This window comes from Furipterus horrens, unplaced genomic scaffold, assembly GCF_987537825.1.
Source record: "Furipterus horrens unplaced genomic scaffold, mFurHor1.1.pri manual_scaffold_8, whole genome shotgun sequence".
NCBI classification, from domain to species: Eukaryota; Metazoa; Chordata; class Mammalia; order Chiroptera; family Furipteridae; genus Furipterus; species Furipterus horrens.
In genome coordinates this window covers 35,968,828-35,988,464 of record NW_028327178.1, presented here as the reverse complement: position 1 = coordinate 35,988,464, position 19,637 = coordinate 35,968,828, and the positions used below count along the sequence as shown (strand labels likewise).

General features: G+C 38.0%; 1 pseudogene; it reads left to right on the top strand.

The window, feature by feature from the left end:
* The first annotated feature begins 13,157 nt into the window (after window positions 1-13,157).
* On the top strand, window positions 13,158-13,334 carry LOC150002729 (small ribosomal subunit protein eS27-like pseudogene; annotated as a pseudogene).
* Window positions 13,335-19,637: the final 6,303 nt, after the last annotated feature.

The following is a 19,637-nucleotide window of genomic DNA, read 5'->3' as shown; positions in this document are numbered from 1 at the left end:
GAAGAAGCAGACAGAGCCTACCTAGGGTTCTGTGAATGGTCAGAACGGTTTGCAAAGTCCACTGGGTGAGAGGACGCAGGGAGAGAGAGGAGGCAGGGAGGAAGAGAGAGGAGCTGTGGACATTTTGGGCTGGCTCTGGCTCTAGGAGGCTCTCTCTCTCAGGCTCTCTCTGGCCCTCACACCCTCTCTCTCTGGCTCTTGTGGGCTCCCTCCATCTGGCTTGGAGAAGGGATCTCCAGGCTGCTTTAAAAAGAGGCTCTTCCCAGGCTGCTTTGAGAAGGAGAGGAGATCCATGTGGTTTGCAGGAAGAAGGCAGTTTAGAAGGAGGCTGAGAATCCAGGTGGTCCTGCATTGGGAGCTGGAGGGCACCACAGCACAGAAAGGACCTCCCCAATCAGAACTGAGTAATTGGCAGCTACTGGTAAAGCTGAACTGTGCCTAGGAAGTAGGGAAACGGTGTTTCTGACTTTCCTAAGACTGGCCAGGTCTAGGAGAGGGAGGCAGAACCATGTGTAAATAAACAATTCTTTTTCTTTTCACCAAACTCTGGTATTCAGAGTTATAATTCTGGCTGTGGGCAGTCGGGCCCCTAACTAAACAGCCCGTGGGTTCTGTTTCAATCGGAGCAGCCCAGGGGTTCTGTTACAATAGTATTAAAGTAGACTCAGTTATTGTCCTCATTACTGTGTTGTGTGAGAGGGCAGATATTAAACCCAAATAATTATAATGACAATTGGGGTTAGTGCTGGGATTAGTGTCTTCCCTACTAAACTTGCTCTTCAGGAAGCAGGGCTGGGACCCAGATCTTTTCATCTGTGTTTCCACAGCATGCCTGTTGTGAAAACTTCAGTACATACTTGTTGAGCTGGGTTAACCTGCAGATACTTGCAAATATCAGATATTGAGAGGAAGGGGGAGACGAATCATCTAGAGATGGTCTGCAACTTGCTTATGATGGTTCAACATACGATCTTTGACTTTACAATGGTGTGATAACAATATGCATTCGATAGAAACCATACTTAAGAATTCTCCCACTCTAGTGGTATGTGGTACAGTACTCCTTCGTAATGCTGGGCAGTGGCGGCAAGCACAGTTCCTTCCTAATCAGCCACACAATCACAAGGGAAAACCACTAATACTCTGCATCATATTCATGGTGTTAGATGATTTTGTTCCTGGCTGGTTTGGCTCAATGGATTGAGCGTCGGCCTGCAAGCTAAGTGTCGCTGGTTCGATCTTCCAGTCAGGGCACATCAGAGAAGGAAAACTCTGACTCCAAAAAACCTCCGCTGCCTTGCGGCATACCTCTTCAGGGAAAGGCTAAGGGAGTAAACCCCGACAGAAAATCCGGAGCCGGAGTCCCTAAGGCGGTTTGACGTTGTAGTCAACACCGGCAACTCCTGCGGCGCACCTGAAGCCAAGCTGTATTGACTCAGTCTTTCCCTTGGACCCTTCAGCTGCGAAGAGAGGGGGGGTCTGCTGCATGGGCAACAGCAGACCCTCCATATCACCCTGCCCAGGCTCTGTAGCTTCAGCTTCACTGGAGAGGACACTCCAGCGTCATCGCAAGATGTCGATTTAACACGGGAAGAGACAGATACCGTGTCACTCCCGAGTCGGACTGCACAGCCATTCTCGGAGGTGCAGATAGACTCTTAAGAAGCTACACCATCATCTCTCGAGACAGACGGCTGCCGATAGATGATTTTGCCCACTGTAGGCTAATTTAAGTGTTCTGAGCATGTTTAATGTAGGCTAGCTAAGTTATGATGTTAGGTAGGTTAAGTGTATTAAAAGCATTTCAACTTAATATAAATATTTTCAATTTATGGTGGTTTTTATCAGGACAAACCCCCATCATAAATCAAGGAGCATCTGTAGTTTAATCTCTCATTTGGCATAGAAGTCAGTTTCCTAATCTCTTTGGCGCTTGTTGAACTTTATAGCAATGGGCAGACACCACAGTAGTCAATGGATTTATACTGCATGCAGAGCCCCTGAAACTGGATTCAGACCCTGGTTAATAAAAATGGGGGACTTTCAGGAAAACAGAATTTTTTGATTGTATTTTTTGCATTACCATTTGTCCCTCTTACACTATTTTCCACCTCCACCCACCCCCAAGGAATTTGTTGTTATGCAACACAGTATGACCCTGGGGAACCTTTGAAGCTGTCATTCTCCTACTCTTCATCCCTGTTTGAACCTTTTCCCCCAGGTACCAGAAATGAACAAGAGATGGATTTGTCTTAAAAGAGGTCGTACTACCAAATAGTTGAGCCCATTCTTACAAGTTTTATGAATAATGAAAAGTGTAGCTCCCTTACAGTCTGTGAATGTATTAGTTGCTAATGGTTTCTGAGTAACATATTTAAATCTTCTCTAGTAAGCCCTGACCAGTGTGGCTCATTTGGTTGGGCATCGTCCCCAGGTGCAAGAGGTGTGCAAGAGGCAGCAGATCAGTGTTCTCTTGTGCATTGGTATTTCCCTCTCTTTTTCCCTCCCTTCCCCTCTGTCTGAAAAGAAATAAAAGCTCCTCTAGTAAGTGTAGCATAGATCTTGTAAAAAAGAAATGAGAACTGTTTTTTGTATTAATAAAAGAAGTGGGTATACCTCTGCCTCAATTTCCACCTCTGATCTGAAGACAGGATTTTCTATACCTCTGGATGGATTTAGCTATAAATAGATAAAATGTTAATGACTTTCTTCTGCACTATAGCTCAGCTGTGTGGATCCCATGTTTCTTATCTAAGGGGAGTAGGAACACATCATCCAAATGACATGGTTATAATTCCACTCATTTTTTTAAACAAGTACATAGTACTACATGCCAGACACTGTTTTGAGTTTTTTTTAATTTTTATTGAATTTATTTTTTTATTTTAAATATTTATTTGTTTATTTATTTTTAGAGAGAGGGGAAAGGAGAAAGAGAGGGAGAGAAACATCACTGTGTGGTTGCCTCTCATTCGCGCCCCCAATTGGGGACCTGACATGCAACCTAGTCATGTGCCCTGACTGGGAATCGAACCAGTGACACTTGGCTCGCAGGCCGACACTCAATCCACTGAGTCACAGCAGCCAGGGCCTTTATTGAATTTATTGAGGTCACATTGGTTAATAAAATCATATAGGTTTCAAGTGTACAATTTTATTAATACATCATCTCTGCATTCACCATCCAAAGTCAAACCTCTTTTCATCACCATTTATCCCTCCTTTACCCTCTTCTACCTGCCCCGATTCCCCGTTCCCTCTGGTAATCACCACACTATGTCTATGAGGTTTTGGGGTTTTTTTAGTTTAGTTTTTTTTTTTCTTTTTGCTTAATCCCTTCACTTTTTCCACCCAGCTCCCCAACTCCCCTACCCTCTGATAGCTGTCAGTCTGTTTGCTGTATTTATGAATCCTTTTCTGTTTTGTTTACTTTGATCATATGGTATTTGTCTCCCTGACTGGATTACTTCACTTAGCATAATTCTCTCCTGGTCCATCCATGCTGTCACAAAGGTTAAGATATTTTCTTCTGTTTTATGGCCAAGTAGTAGTCCATTTTGTAAATGTACCACAGCTTGTTCTGAGCGCTTTACAAAATTTAACTCATTCCTTCACTTTACTCTCATTGGACACATTACCTAATTTATGTTCATTATATTGATGCCTATAGTGCTTTGCCACTATCAAAATGGACACATTTCTCCCAAATCTCTCCCTCCCCAAGGTTGTTTCATGAGAGGCAAGAGTTTTTATGGCTCACTGACCTTATTCCTCCTGTGACAGGTATGAAAATCTGATGATTGACTTCTGTGTTTTCTTTTGAAAACCTAAATATTATTCTGGCCAGGTTGCAATGACCTACACAAAGCAAAATTTTAGTGTGAAGTTTTAACCAAAACATACCTAAACATTTTTACTTCTTTTGCTGAGAGAAATATCCCCAACATGCAAACACTGCTTTTTTTCTTGCTCATGTCCTCCAGGTGAGGTCATCACAAACATTTGGCTTTAGGAATCAGTTAAACAACTTCTCTTTCCATCAATGGTTAACTAGGCAGTCTGAAAAAACAAAACAAAAAAAAGAAAAAACCTCTCACTGCAGATGTAGAGATGCTGGATAAATTCTAACAAACATCCTTTTAAAGGCATAACTGAACTCATAAGAAGTAAGGGAAACACCCAGAGGCCAAAAACAGTGATCTAAAAATAAGAGAAGGCATTCGAATAGATGCTGGTGCTGCCTTGGAGGAGGTTGTGTAGACACAGGGAATAAGCAAACTTCAAATGAGACAACAGCCTAGAAACACCCTTACTGGGGTACTTGATTTATGGCAGCTAGCATTGCATATCAGTGGTAAAGGATAAGAGGTCATGGGACCACTGGTTATGCATTGGAAAAGAAAGAACACTGGACCTCTACAACAACAAAAAACAATTTCAGATGAATTGACTTAAACATAAGACTATAAAACTTATTTTTTAAAGAAAACTATAAAACTTTTAGAAGACAATAAAGAAAAATAACTTTAAGACCTTGCTGATAAGGACAGATTTCCTAAATTAGATACAAAAAGTGGTAACTTTAAGGGAAAGATTGATAATTCAACTACCTGAAAATGTAAATTTAAAAAATACATATTTTTAGCAAAGTCAGAGGCATTTGCCCTTTAGCCAGCAATTCCACTCTGAGAAAGCTTACAGAAACTCTAGCATATGTGCATAAAAATAGTCATGTACAAAGGCATTGTGAGAGCAAAAAGTATTAGAAGTACCTAATATTCATCAACAGCAAAATTAATGAGTAAACTGATTTATTCATAGAGTAGCATACCATATAGCAGGGGAGAAAAAGCACTACAGCTACCTGTATTAACCTGGATATGTCTCAAAAACAGCTTATAGGCAAAAATCAAAACAAGTTATGAGAAAGCATACACAATGTAGTATTTATAGAATGCTTAAAGACCTACAAAGCTAAATGTAGTATTTAAAAGACACAATGTTTGAAGTAAAACTGAAGAGAGCAAGGAACATTTGTTGCAGAATTCGGGATAGTGATTAGTACTTCTGTTGGGAGCCCTGGATAAGAATGCACAGGAAACAGTAACGCTTTTGTAAAGCTGCATGGTGAGTATGTGCATGTTTACTTCATTATTCTCTAAAGTAAGCTGTCTGTACTCATTATGTATTTCATAATTGTAAATCAACAAGACATTCAATGCAGAAAAAAATTAAGAAAATTTAAACATGCATACCTTGTCCTCAAGAAGCACACTGTGAGAAAAATTAAAAGCATGCATAATTACAATATATTGTATTGTTTATGAGTGTATCCATACGTTCTTTGGCTAATCCTTTCACCTTCTTTCTTCCAGTCCCTCCTTCCCCACCTCCTCCCACCTTCTCCAACAGCTGTCAATCTGTTCCATGTATCTATGCCTCTGTTTCTATTTTGTTTGTTTCTTTTGTTCATTAGATTCCATCTGTAAGTGAGATCATATGGTATTTTTCACTGACTGGCTTATTCCGTTTAGCATAATACTCTCCAGGTCCATCTATCCTGTAGCAAAGGTAAGAGTTCCTTCTTTTTTACTATTGTGCAATATTCCATTGTGTAAATGTACCACAGCTTTTTTATCCACTTATCTACTTGTGGGCACTTGGGCTGTTTCCAGATCTTGTAAATAATGCTGCTGTGAACATAGGGGTGCATATAAGGGGGAACCCCCCAAAACCCAGAATTATATTCTGGAGGGCAGGCCCCTTGTAATACAAGCTCCCCCAGCTTGGGGAATGTTCTAGGAACCCATCTATATCAGTGTACTAGCTGGCATTGTGGGAGGCCACGTTCAGCTTCAGTGAAATTTTTTTGATGACTCAATACATTTGCCCATTTCATGGTGGATGATTTACAAGCACACCTGCCCACACTGCGCTTAGCGTTCAACAGTTTTTGACCAAAAAACAGCATAACCCCCGTGTCCCACCATTCCTAGTCCCCCAATCTCGCCATCTGTATGTCCTCCTTGGAGAAGTGTCTATTGAGGTCCTTTCCCCATTTTTTAAATTGGATTGCTTGTCTTCCTTGTGTTGAGCTGTGTAAGTTTTTTATATATTTTGGAAATTAAAACCCTATCAGATTTATCATCGGCAAATATGTTCTCCCATACAATGGGTTCTCTTTTCATTTTGACAGTGCTTTCTTTAACTGTCAGAAGCTTTTTAATTTGATGTAGTCCATTTGCTTGATTCTTCCATTGTTTCCCTTGCCTAGGAGATATATAAGTAAAAATATTGCTATATGAGATATCTGAAATTTTACTTCCTATGTTTTCTTCTAGGATTTTTATGGTTTGGCGGCTTATATTTAAGGCTTTTATCCATTTTGAGTTTACTCATTTTTATGGTGTAAGCTGGTGGTCTAGTTTCTTCCTCTTTCTTTCCTTCCTTTTATTTTTCTTTCTTCCTTTCCTTTTCTTTCCTTTCTTCTTTCTTTCTTCTTCTTCTCCTCCTCCTCCTCCTCATCCTCCCCCTCCCCCACCCTTCCCCCTCCCCCTCCTCCTTCTTCTTTTTTTTTTTGCATCTACCTATCCAATTTTCCCAGCACCATTTACTGTATAAACAGTGTTTACTTGCCTACTTTGTCAATATTAATTGACCATGAAAGTGTGGGTTTATTTTTTTTGGCTCTCTGTTCTGTTCCACTGATCCATATGCCTCTTCTTATGCCAGTATCAGGCTATTTTGATTAAGGGGCCTTTAAAGTATAGTTTGATATCAGGTATTATGTTATTTCCAACTTTCTTTTTCTCTGTCTAGATTGCTGAAACTATTCAGGGTCTCTTGGTTCCACATAAATTTTTAGAATATTTGTTCTAGATCTGTGAAATATGCCATTGGTATTTTAATAAGAACTGCATTGAATCTGTAGATTGCTTTGTGTAATATGATTTTAATGATGTCAGTTCTTCCAATCCATGAACACAATATATGCTTCTGCTTATTCATATCTTCAATTTCTTTCTTCAGTGTTCTATAGTTTTCTGAGTATAGGTCTTTTACTTCCTTCGTTAAAGTTATTCCTAGGTTTCTTATCTTTTTGTTGTTGTTTCTGCAATTATATATGAGATATTTTTCTTAGTTTCTCTTTCTGATAGTTCATTATTGATGTATAAAAATGCCTTCAAAATCTGAATATTATTTTTTTATTCTGCTACTTTGTCAATTCCATTTATTAGGTCTAGTAGTTTTTTGATGGAGTCTATAGGGCTCTAATATACAGTAGCATGTCATCAGCAAATAAAGACAGTTTACTTCTACCTTTTATTTCTTCTTCTTATCTGATTGCTGCAGCTAGGACTTCCAGTACTTTGCTGAATAAGAGTAGTGAAAGCAGACATCCCTGTCTTGTTCCCGATCTTAAAGGGAATGCTTTTAGTTCTTGCCCATTGAGTATGATGTTAGTTGTTGGTTTTTCATATCTGGCCTCTATTATGCTGAGGTATGATCCCTCTATTCCCACTTTATTGAGAGTTTTTATTATAAATGAGTGCTGGATATTATCAAATGCTTTCTCTGCATCTATTGATGTGATCATGTGATTTTTATCCTTCACTTTGTTTATGTGATATATCACATTTATTGATTTGTAAATATTGTATAAACCTTGCATCCCTTGGATAAATCCCACTTGATAATGGTGTATGATCTTTTAAATATATTGCTGGATCTAGTTTACTAATATTTTGTTGAAGATTTTAGCATGTTAATCAGGGATATTGGCCTATAATTTTCTTATTTTGTAGTCTTTATCAGGTTTTGGAATTAAGTTAATGCTGGCCTCATAAAAAGAGATTGGAAGTCTTCCCTCCTCTTGAATTTTTTAGAATAGTTTGAGAAGAAAAGGTGTTAGTTCTACTTTGAATGTTTGGTAAAATTCACCTGTGAGGCCATCTAGTCCAGGACTTCTGTATATTGGGAGGTTTTTTGTTTTGTTTTGTTTTGTTTTTTTAATTACTGCTCCAACTTCATTAGTTGTTATCAGTCTATTCAAGTTTTATAACTTTTGCTGATTCAGTTTTGGAAGATTGTATGTTTCAAGAAATGTATGCATTTTCCCCAGATTATCCAATTTCTTGTCATATAGTTGGTCATAGTATTCTCTTTGTATTTCTGTGATATCAGTTGTTACTTCTTCTCTTTCATTTCTGATTTTATTTATTTGGGTCCTTGCTCTTTTTTGCTTGATGAGTCTGGTTAAAGGTTCATCAATCTTGTTTATCTTTTCGAAGACCCAGCTTTTGGTTTCATTGATCTTTTTAATTTTTTTTTTTTTTTTAGTCTCTATGTCATTTATTTCCATCTGATCTTGATTATTTCCTTCCTTCTAACTACTGTGGGCTTTGTTTGTTGTTGTTTTCTAGTAATTTTCAGTGTAGGGTTAGATTGTTTGAGGTTTTTCTTACTTCTCGAGGTAGGTCTGTAATGCTATGAGCTTTCCTTTCAGGACTGCTTTTGGGGAGCCCTGTAGTTTTGGGGTTCTGTGTTCATTTTTATTTGTTTCCAAATAACTTTTTATTTCTTCCTTGATCTCATTGATTACCCATTCATTATTTAATAACATGCTATTTAGCCTCCATGTCTTTGAATGTTTTTGAGTATTTTTATTGAAGTTGATTTCTAGTTTCATGCTGTGATCTGAGAAAAATGCATGATATAATTTCAATCTTCTTGAATTTGTTAACTTATTTTGTGTCCTAACATATGGTCTATCTTTGAGAATGTTCCACATATACTTGAAAAGAATGTATATTCTGCTGTTTTGGGATGAAATGTTCTGTAAATATCAACTAAATACATTTGATTTATTGTGTCATTTAAGGTTGCTGTTTTCTTGTTTTTTGTCAGGAAGATTTTTCCATTGATGACAGTAGGGTGTTAAAATCCCCTACTATGATTGTATTGCTGTCGATCTCTTCCTTAAAGCTCAAAAAGATGTTCTTTATATACTTAGGTGCTCCTATATTGGATGCATATATGTTTACGAGGGTTACATTCTCTTGTTTGATCGATCTCTTTTTTTTCTTTAAAGATTTTATTTATTTATTTTTAGAAAGAGGGAAAGGGAGGGAGAAAAACATCAATGTGTGGTTGCCTCTAGCATACTCCCAACTGGGGACCTGGCCTGCAACCCAGGCATGTGTTTTGACTGGGAATCGAATGGGTGACTCTTTGGTTTGCAGGCTGGCACTCAATCCACTGAGCCACACCAGCCTGGGCAGGATTGATCTCTTTAGTATTATGTAGTAACCTTCTTTGTCTGTTGTTGTGGCCTTTGTTTTGCCATCTGTTTTGTCAGATATAAATATTGCTGCCCCAGCTTTATTTTTTGGTTTCTATTTGCATGGAATATTTTCTTCCATATCTTTTTTTTTTTCAGCCTGTTTGAATCTTTTGTTCTGAAGTGGGTCTCTTGTAGACAGCATATATAATGGTCATGTTTTCTTATCCACTCAGCTACCTTATGTCTTTTGATTGGAGCATTTAATCCATTTATGTTGAAGGTTATCACAGTTAGGTACTTCTTGATTGCCATTTTTTCTTTGTACCTGTGTTCCTCTATTTTTTCTTCTTAAAGCACACCCTTGAACATTTCTTGCAATGCTGGTTTGGTGGTAATAAACTCCTTTGGCTTTCTTTTCTCTGGGAAGATCTTTATTTCACCCCCCCCCCTTTTTTTTTTTAATTTATTGATTTTCTATTACAGTTGTCCCTCACCTTCCATTTTAAATGATAGCCTTGCTGAGTAGAGTAGTCTTGGTTGAGTGTCCTTATTTTTCATCACTTTATTTCATGCCAATCCCTTCTGGCCTAAAGTGTTTCTGTTAAAAAACTCAGCTGACAGCCTTTTGGGAACTACCTTGTAGGTAACTGTCTCTCTCTTGCTGCCTTTAAGATTCTCTCTTTGTGTTTACCCTTTGTCATTACTTATGATGTATCTTGGTGTGGGTCTCCTTGGGTTCATCTTGTTTTGAGACTGTGCTTCCTGAACTTCTGCGACTTTTTCCTTTACCAGGTTAGGGAAATTTTCTGCTATTATTTCTTCAAACAGGTTCTCTATCCCTTACAAGTCTCTTCACCTTCTGGTACCCTTATGATGCAAATGTTGTTATGCTTGACACCCCAGAGGTCCCTTAGACTTTTCTTGTTTCTCTTAAATCTGTTTATGTTTTCATTTTCTCTTAGGGTGGATACTGTTATCTTGTCTTCTAATTTGCTGATTCAATCTTCTGCTTCATCTAACCTGATATTGATTCCTTCTAGTGTATTCTTCATTTTGGATATTGTATTCTTAACTTCTGACTGGTTCTTTTTTTTATGGTTTCTGTGTCCTTCTTAATGCTTACTATCTCTTTGTTTAACTTCTCACTGAGATCATCCATTCTTCCCCTAAGGTCCTTGAGCTTCCTTATAACCATTATTTTTAACTCTATATCTGGTATTTGGGTTTCTTCCATTTCAACTATTTCTTTTAATTCTTTTTCTGGGGATTTCTCTCATTCTTTTGTTTGGGAAAAATTGGTAAAATTAAGATCTTTTAAGCTCTGTTGACTAAATAGTTATATCAATGTTAAATTTTCTAATTTTGTTCATTGTATTGTAAGTACATGTCCTTGTTTATAGGAAATATACATTGAAGTATTTAGGGAAAAAAGGCACATCGGCAACTTTCAAGTAGTTAAGGGGGAAAGGATATATACAGTTGATTCTTATTATTTGCAGTAATTATGTTCTACTAAGTCACCAGAACTGAATGAATAAATACTCAACAATTGCTCGTAGGAGAAATACAGGGTTAGGGTCCTATAACTCTCTAGTGCTGACATTTGTGTTAACACCCATCAATATATAACCTGGTTTTATGTGTTTCTATTTAAAGACATATTATTTAACATATATAGTTGATTCATTAACCAACAGAACTATACTTCATGCCTGAATGAAGCTTATCTAATACATATTTTCTCTGTAAGGCATGTCACAACCTTCTTGTGCTTAGAAATGTTAATAGCACTTCATTCACCACTACACCTGGGGTCCATTTTAGGCAGCAAAACTACCAACAAAAAGCACAAAAATAGGGAAAATGTGGTGCTAAATAAACTGCAAAAAGGACACTGTTTTGCTGTATGAGAGCTAAAACAAAAAGGCAGAGCACCACCTTGTTCAGCCTCAGCTGGGAATGTGAGTTTTTGGCACCTCAAATTTTTTGCTGCTCTGTACATATCTACAAAAGACCTTGAAAGCACAGTGAGTATTGACTTTAAGGATACAAGTACATTTTAGCAAGTAGGTGAATACACAAAAATGGAATCTGCAAATAATGAGGATCAAGAGTGTATGTGCACACACATACACACAAACATATACAAAAAGAGATTGAGCAAATGATAAATCAAAATGTTAAAATTGGTGAATCTGGATGAAGGCAATACGGGAGTTGTTGGTACTATGTCTTGTAACTCTTCCCTAAGTTTGAAACTATTATATTTCCAAATAAAATGTTGAAAAATATAAATAAATTTATTTTACTCCTCTGCTTAAAACACTTCAATTGCTTGCATTTGCATGTCACACAAGACTCTGAAGTGGTCAGGCCCCTCTCTGCCTTTCCAACAGTCTTTCAGGTCACTCTTCCTCTCATTCACTCTGCACCCGCATCAGGGACATTCTTTTAATTCCTGGAGCACTTCCCTAGCTCCCTAGCTAAATTAGCTCTTGTCCATTATCCTCTTTTAAAGCATCTTATTCTTTTCATTTGTAGCACTTACCACAATTTATAATTATGTATGCCAGCAGTTGTGTTCTTATTTATTAAATACCATGCATAAAATGATAATTATGAGGACATTTTAGAAATATGAAATTATGCAAGTGATCTGACTTAAATTCTTAGGCATGAAAAATTATTTAGGTAAAATTAAGTTCTAAATTATGTGCAAAATCAGACATACACTTCACATACTAGCAAACATAATGGGCAAGGGATTTGACAGTAATATGCAAAAATGAGAATTCAGCCAGAATGATGAAATTATAAATAATTAAAAATATAAATTATTGTCCTTTTAGGTTCCTTTCAGTAAAAAAGAAAAGTAATCTTAAACCAAAGAATGATGATAAAATTATAATGTTAACATTTAAAGGAACATTTTGAATAAGCACCTTTCTGATTGCAAACTAGGAACAGAATGAAGGAGAAACAAGGCTGGAGACATGGAGGAAGACCAGTTAGCATAATTTAAGTGAGCTCACTTGGATATGAACTAAAAGAGTGACAATGGGAATGAGAGAAATCAATGGACTCCAGAGATATTACAAATATGATGCTAAGTTTAACAGGATCTAATGACTATTAAAGTAGTTGTAAAAAAAAGAAGAAGAAGAAGAAGAAAAATTCAAGGTTAATTTCTAATTTTACATCTTGGGCAACTGGAAGGAGGTTGAGTGGCTCATTGAAAGAGGGATCATGAGAGAAAAAACAGGTTTGAAGATGAGATAATGAGTTTAGTTTTGAGTCTGCGGAACATGCATATGGAAATAGTAGACAGTTATCTACATAGGTCTGGAGGCCAGGAGAGAAATCTGGGCCCAAGATAGATAGATGTGAAAGTCATAATCATAGAGCCTGAAATTAAGCTGTAACTGAGAAAATTATCACCCAAAGAAAGTATAGACTAGAAACAGGAAACTGAAATAGTAAACTCCTATTATTACATGGAGTATTGCATTAAACACCAGGGTTACACAGACAAGACAGATTTCCTACCCCTAGGAGCCAGTCTAGAGGTTGAGAGTGATTTAGGAGTCAGAGAAGTGCTCCTTGTCAAGTTATCTACTATTAAGTTCTCTCTTCTGATCCTGAGATAACATGACAGCCTCAGATATCAGGAAGTTCACAGTTTAATAGGAGAGCATACACAAGAAAAACAAGTTGAGGCATGCCTGATCACGTGTGCTCACCAAGGTTGTCGCCTCAGAGATCTTGACAGACTGGCCTTGCGAAAGGATCAACATGCCTTTGGCTAGAGATTTACTACATCTGTCCTTGGAAGAGGAAAAGAAAAAGACATAAAAAGAAAAGGCTAGTTCAAAGTCTAAATTCTTATTTTATGGTTGTAAAATGTCCATGCTGCTACAAGATCACCAAGGTTTTCAGCCATGCTCAGACGGTGGTTCTTTGTGTAGGTTGTTCAACAGTGTTGTGCCAGCAGACGGGAGGAAAGGCTAGACTCACAGAAGCATGCTCATTTAGAAGAAAGCAACACTTATGATCCACACAGCTTCCTAAATTTGTGTTATATCACAGAAAGGCTTATCAGTTCAGTAATTCTAGTTAATCTACCAAGATAATGTAATTACATTTAATTTTGTAAGTATACAACAATGATCTCCTATTTTGGTGTCAGTTTTTCAATAAAGTGTTGATTATAGAAAACAATAAAGAAAAACAACTTTAAGACTATAATATAATAAGTGCTATGGTAAAGTGCTATGGAAGAAGAAAAAGAGGCACTGAATTCATCTAGTGTAGTTTATCGCCTTTTGAAGGCCAAAATGAAATAGGCCAGGTAGAAAATGAGTTTCAGATGGGAAAGGTCTTTGAAGGGAGGTAAAACAATGTATGAAAAGGAAAAACTTGAAAGTTTAGGATATTTGGGGAAATCCCTATAGTTATCTATAATGGCAATGGGAATAATCAGCAGTGGGAAGTAGTAATTTTTGTGCTTACTCTCTAGTAAAGGTTGTAACCTACATCTAAAGGGCTGTACCTCTTTAGATCATTATTTAAATTTACATTAAAATTATTGGGTTTTAGATAAATTTAAGTTTAAACTGAGATTCTTTTCTGGATAACCAGCCATCACCAGGCTGGGTAGGCTTATCATTTCTATCCAGAAATCTCACTATTTTGCCACATAGACGAGTGTGCCCTGTTGGGCTGTTTGTGGATAGCTTGTCTGGTTTTGGGGGAGTTAACTTAAGTCCTCTTTGCTAAGCTACTCTAGTTAAATCATTATGCAAAAGGCAAAAGGTGTAAACTTTGCTGTTTGTTGCTTTAGTCTTTTCTTTCATTGTTCCCTTGCAGTACTTTCTCTACAGCACCAGCTAAAATTTCTATCTCCTATACTTTTACTCGTGTTGTAAATGTTTTGTTTTATTTGGTAGTACTAGTTGTGTTTGATTTGTTTGGGCTAAATACGGCTCAAAGTGGTCATTTTACATGAAATCTTCTAGGTGTAAGCTAGGTGTTTTGGGTTTAAGCTACACTTTGGGTTATCCAAGCACACTTTCCAGTACGCTTGCCCTGTTACAATTTGTCTCCTCTAGTACATTTAATGGTTTGTTAATAAGGCTAAGGAACTATCATTGGTATTTGAGGAGGGTGATGGGTGGTGTGTGCATGCTTTATGACCTCTTTCAACTAAGCACTCTATTCTTAGTTTACTGTTAAATCCACCTTTAGTTCTTGATTTCACAAAGACTTACATGTAAGTGGTAACCTGTGATCAGGAAATGTAGCCCATTGCTTTCCAACTCATAAGCTACACCTTGACCTAATGTTTGTATGTATTATAGTTGAGCTTACTGTTAGTCCTTTTTAGGGTTTGCTGAAGACTGTGGTATACAAGCAGAATTGGCTAGGGTTGGTTTATCGGGGTTTATCAATTATAGAACAGTCTCCTCTAGAGGGATGTAAAGCACTGCTAAGTCCTTTGAGTTTCAGGCTTTAGCTAGGAGTACTCTGGCGAATGGTTTTGTTGATTATGACCTTTTAGGTTTAAGGCTAAGCATAGTGGAGTATCTAATCCCAGTTTGGATATTAGCTGTCATGGGTCAGTGTTTTAAAGCTACTTTCATCGGGGTTCTTTCAATAACTAAGACTTTTTACAGATTAGTTAAAGTTTGGTTTTATTTTTTAGATCATGCTTAAACATGCTTTACGCTGTAGTTCTATTAGTTTGGGTTAATCGTATGACCACGGTGGCTGGCACGAAGTTTACCAACCCTAAATAGTATAATTTGGTCAAACTTTCATTTATGGCCTAATTTTTATCACTGCTGTTTTCCGCGGGGGTGTGGCTAAGCAAGGCATCATGAGCTTCTGTAGTGTGCTTGATATCTGCTCCTTTTTATCAGAAACGACTTAGAGGGCATTTTCACTGGGGCGTGGATACTTACACGTGTAATCTTACTAATAACTAATAAGGCTGGGACCAAACCTATTTGTTTATGGAATTTGTAAATTCCTCTATGCATTTTCAGTGCCTTGCTTTAATTATTAAGCTGTATCAACCGCTGTCGGTAAATAGGAGTTTCAGAAAAAAGTTGGGGATGGTATGGCAGATCTAGAGAGGTAGCTGTCTAAGGAAAGTTGAATCATTAAAGTGATAGTGTCCCATTATTAATACGAGTAGTAAGTAAATAGATAAGTCATTTATGGGTATGTGTAGCAGGTTTATATAAGTTAAACTTTGATTTGTTTTGTATTACTTCTGTTTTGGAAGTTGGCGGGACATATAAATACTCAACATAGGGGTTTAACGGAGGTAAAGGAGCTTTGTTGACTTAGTAGGGTCCTGTACTCAATAGATACGCATATGGGAACATGGTATTGCTTGGGCAAATTAACAGGTACCAGATGGTAATGAACTTTATATGCCATGATAGCTATTTGAGATTTTATCCTGTGGGTAATGGGAGGATGTTAAAAAGTTGTGTGAGAGTTACATAAGTAGATTTGCATTTTAGGAAGATCAGTCTAGAAACAGTGAGAGATATGGGTTAGATTAGGACTCTGGCCTCTTCTGTTCTCCATTTAAACTCCCTTTCTCACCCTGGCTGGTATGCTCAGTGAATTGAGTGCTAGCCTGGCAACCAAATGGTCGCTGGTTCAAGTCCTAGTCGGGGCACGTGCCTGGGTTATGGGACAGATCCCCAGCTGGGGGCATGTGAGAGACAACTGGTTGGTGTATCTCTCACACATCGATGTTTCTCTCCTTCTATCTCCTTTCCTTCCCCTTTCTCAAAAATAAATAAAATCTTTAAACACCCTTTCTACATGAGTCCAATGGCATTAAAAAATACTATCTATATGCTTTGAATATATGTGTGTATTCAGCCTAGACTTCTTTGAACTCTGAGTTTGCATATCCAGCTTCCGATTCCATACTCTGTTTGTATGTCATTAAGCATTTTAAATTCAGCACCTAATTCTCCAACCCTCACAGCAGTTGTCTCTATTCCAGTGAACAGCAACTCATATTTCCAGTTTGCTAAAAACCTTTGACTCACTCTTTCCTTCTCTCTTATACCTCACACTTGATCCATCGGGAAAATCTATTGGACCTATTGTTAAAATTTTCCCAGATCACTTTTTACCACTTCGAATGGCATTACCTTAGTCTAAGCCATCATCTCTCACTGAATTTTTCAGTGGCTTCATTGTCCTTTTGGTCTATTCAAACAGCAGCTATAGTGAGGTTTTAAAAATATAAGTCAGGAGTTGATCCAAGATGGCGGAGGAGTAAGTGGAAGCTACACTAACCTCCTCCCAGGACCAGTCTGGATTTACAACTTAATTTTGGAGAAATCATCTGGAATAACCAATCGAACACTAGCTGGAAAAAAGTCTTATAACCACGGAGAGACAGAAAAGGCCGCTACATCACAACTTGACCGGTAGGGAGTGCGGAGACGCGGAAGGGCTGGCTGGGCTCACACGGGTGGCTGCAGAAGGGACTGAGAAACAGCTCAGCAGCCGGGGATCCCCCCTGAGAAGGGCAGGGTCTAAACCCTCAGGTGGGCTTCCCAGCCTACAGCAACAGAGTGGAAAGTAAAATAGTATCAGCTGTGAAAAGCGAAAAGCCACAGGGTTTCTTGCTAGCCAGAGAGAAACAGCAGGAGAAAAAGAACTGTTAAGTGGATCACATACGAAAATATTTTGGCCACCACTTACCCTGGGCTCAAGCAGAGGGAAGGCAGAGAGGACTGGAAACACTTGGGGAAAGTTTGGCACGGTGGCTTTGAGGGGAGAACTGGAGGAGCAGCTGATTGGGTCCCAGTGCTGACTCATCCCCAGTACTGCGGAAAGACCATTCCCCTCCAAGTGGCGTCAGCCTGAGGGGAAGCAAAAGCCCTGCCTACAGGAATTAAGCTGCCACACCCACGGTCCTTAAGCCTGACAGCTAATCACAGATTGAATAGATTAACAATTAAAGAAGACAGACAACAGCAGTAGATCCCTGGAACTCTCCAACATGCTGCCTAGGGCCAGACTGGTACAGGATCTGACGCCACCAGAGGCAGATCCAGAAAGTGCAGATCATTCTAAGAAGCACCAGCAAACAATAGGAGTCACAAAAATGGGGAGACAGAGGAACAACACGCCATTGAAAGGAAAGGTAGAACCCCCAGAAAGAGTGCTAAATGAAATAAAGTAGAGAAAACTATCAGATATGGGATTCAAAACATGGATTATGAAGAAGATCAATGAGCTCAGCAGGAACTACAAAGAACTCCAGGGAAACTACAAGGAACTGCAGAAAAACTACAACAAACTTACTGAGAAATACACCAGCATGAAAAAAATCATAGAAGCTATCAATAAGAGCCAGGAGGAAATGAAGAATACGATCTCTGAATTGAAGAACACAGTAGAAGGAATTAAAAGAAGGCTAGAGGAAGCAGAAGATCGCATCAGCGAGCTGGAGGACAACGTACACAAAAACTCCCAGACAATGCAACAAAATGAAAAAAGACTGAACAAGACTGAAGAGGTTCTAAGACAGCTTCAGGACAACATGAAACGTAATAATATCCGTATCATAGGAATTCCAGAAGGAGAAGAAGAAGAGCAAGGGATAGAAAACCTCTTTGAAAAACTAATGACAGAAAACTTCCCTCACATGAGAAGAGAAAGAGTCATGCAAGTCCAGGAAGCACAGAGGGTCCCAATGAAGATGAACCCCAACAGGCCCACCTCAAGACACATCATAATTAAAATGGCAACATTCAAAGACAAAGAGAGGATCCTAAAAGCAGCAAGAGGGAAACAACTAATAACATACAAGGGAGCTCCAATAAGGCTATCATCAGATTTCTCAGCAGAAACACTACAAGCCAGAAGGGAATGGCAAAAAATATTCCAAGCAATGAAAAACAAAGGCCTACAACCTAGAACACTATACCCAGCAAAGCTCTCATTCAAAATGGAGGGTGAAATAAGGAGCTTCCAAGACAAAAGAAGGCTAAAAGAATACATCTCCACCAAACCAGCAATGCAAGAGATGCTAAAAGGTCTGCTCTAAGAAGATAAAGAAACAGAGAGAAACAGAGAAGAACACGAGTACAAAGGGGAAAAATGACAATGAATAAGTACTTACCGGTAATAACCTTAAATGTAAATGGATTAAACGCTCCAATTAAAAGACATAGGGTAGCTGAATGGATTAGAAAGAATGACCCACATATATGCTGTCTACAAGAGACCCACCTTAGAACAAAAGATCGACACAGACTGAAAGTAAAGGGATGGAAAAAAGTATTTCAAGCAAACGGACATGAAAAAAAAGCCGGGGTAGCAATACTTATATCAGACAAAACAGATTTCACAGCAAAGTCCATAAAAAGAGACAAAGAAGGGCATTTCATAATACTTAAGGGAAAAAATCCATCAAGAAGATATAACCCTTATAAATATATGTGCACCCAACTTAGGAGCACCCAAATATATAAGGAAAATTTTGAAAGACTCCAAGAAAGATATAGACAGCAACATACTCATAGTAGGGGACTTTAACACCCCATTGTCAACAATGGACAGATCTTCGAAGCAAAGAAACACCAAAGATATTGAGGCACTGAACAACACTCTAGATCAAATGGACTTAGTCGATATATATAGAAGTTTTCATCCCAAAGAAGCAAAATATACATACTTCTCAAGTGCACATGGAACATTTTCAAAGATAGACCACATGGTAGGACACAAAACAAGCCTTAACAAATTCAAGAAAATTGAAATTATATCAAGCATCTTCTCAGATCACAATGGCTTAAAATTGGAAATCAACCTCAAGGAAAAAACTCAAAAACATTCAAACTCATGGAGAATGAATAACATGCTATTAAATAATGAATGGGTTAACAATGACATCAAGGAAGAAATCAAAAAGTTTCTGGAAACTAAAGATAATGAACACACAACAACCCAAAACCTATGGGATACAGCGAAAGCAGTCCTAAGAGGAATGTTCATAGCAATACAGGCCTACCTAAAAAAGCTAGAAGAATATCTAATAAAAAATTGAACCCTACAGCCACAAGAACTAGAGGAAGAACAACAAGCAAAGCCCAGATCAAGTAGAAGAAAGGAAATCATCAAGATCAGGGCAGAATTAAATGACATAGAGTCTAAACTAACAATTCAAAAGATCAACAAAAGTAGGAGCTGGTTCTTTGAAAAGATAAACAAAATTGACAAGCCTTTAACCAGGCTCATCAAGAAAAAAAGAGAGAGGACCCAAATAAATAAAATCAGAAACGAAAGAGGAGAAATCACAACTGATACCACA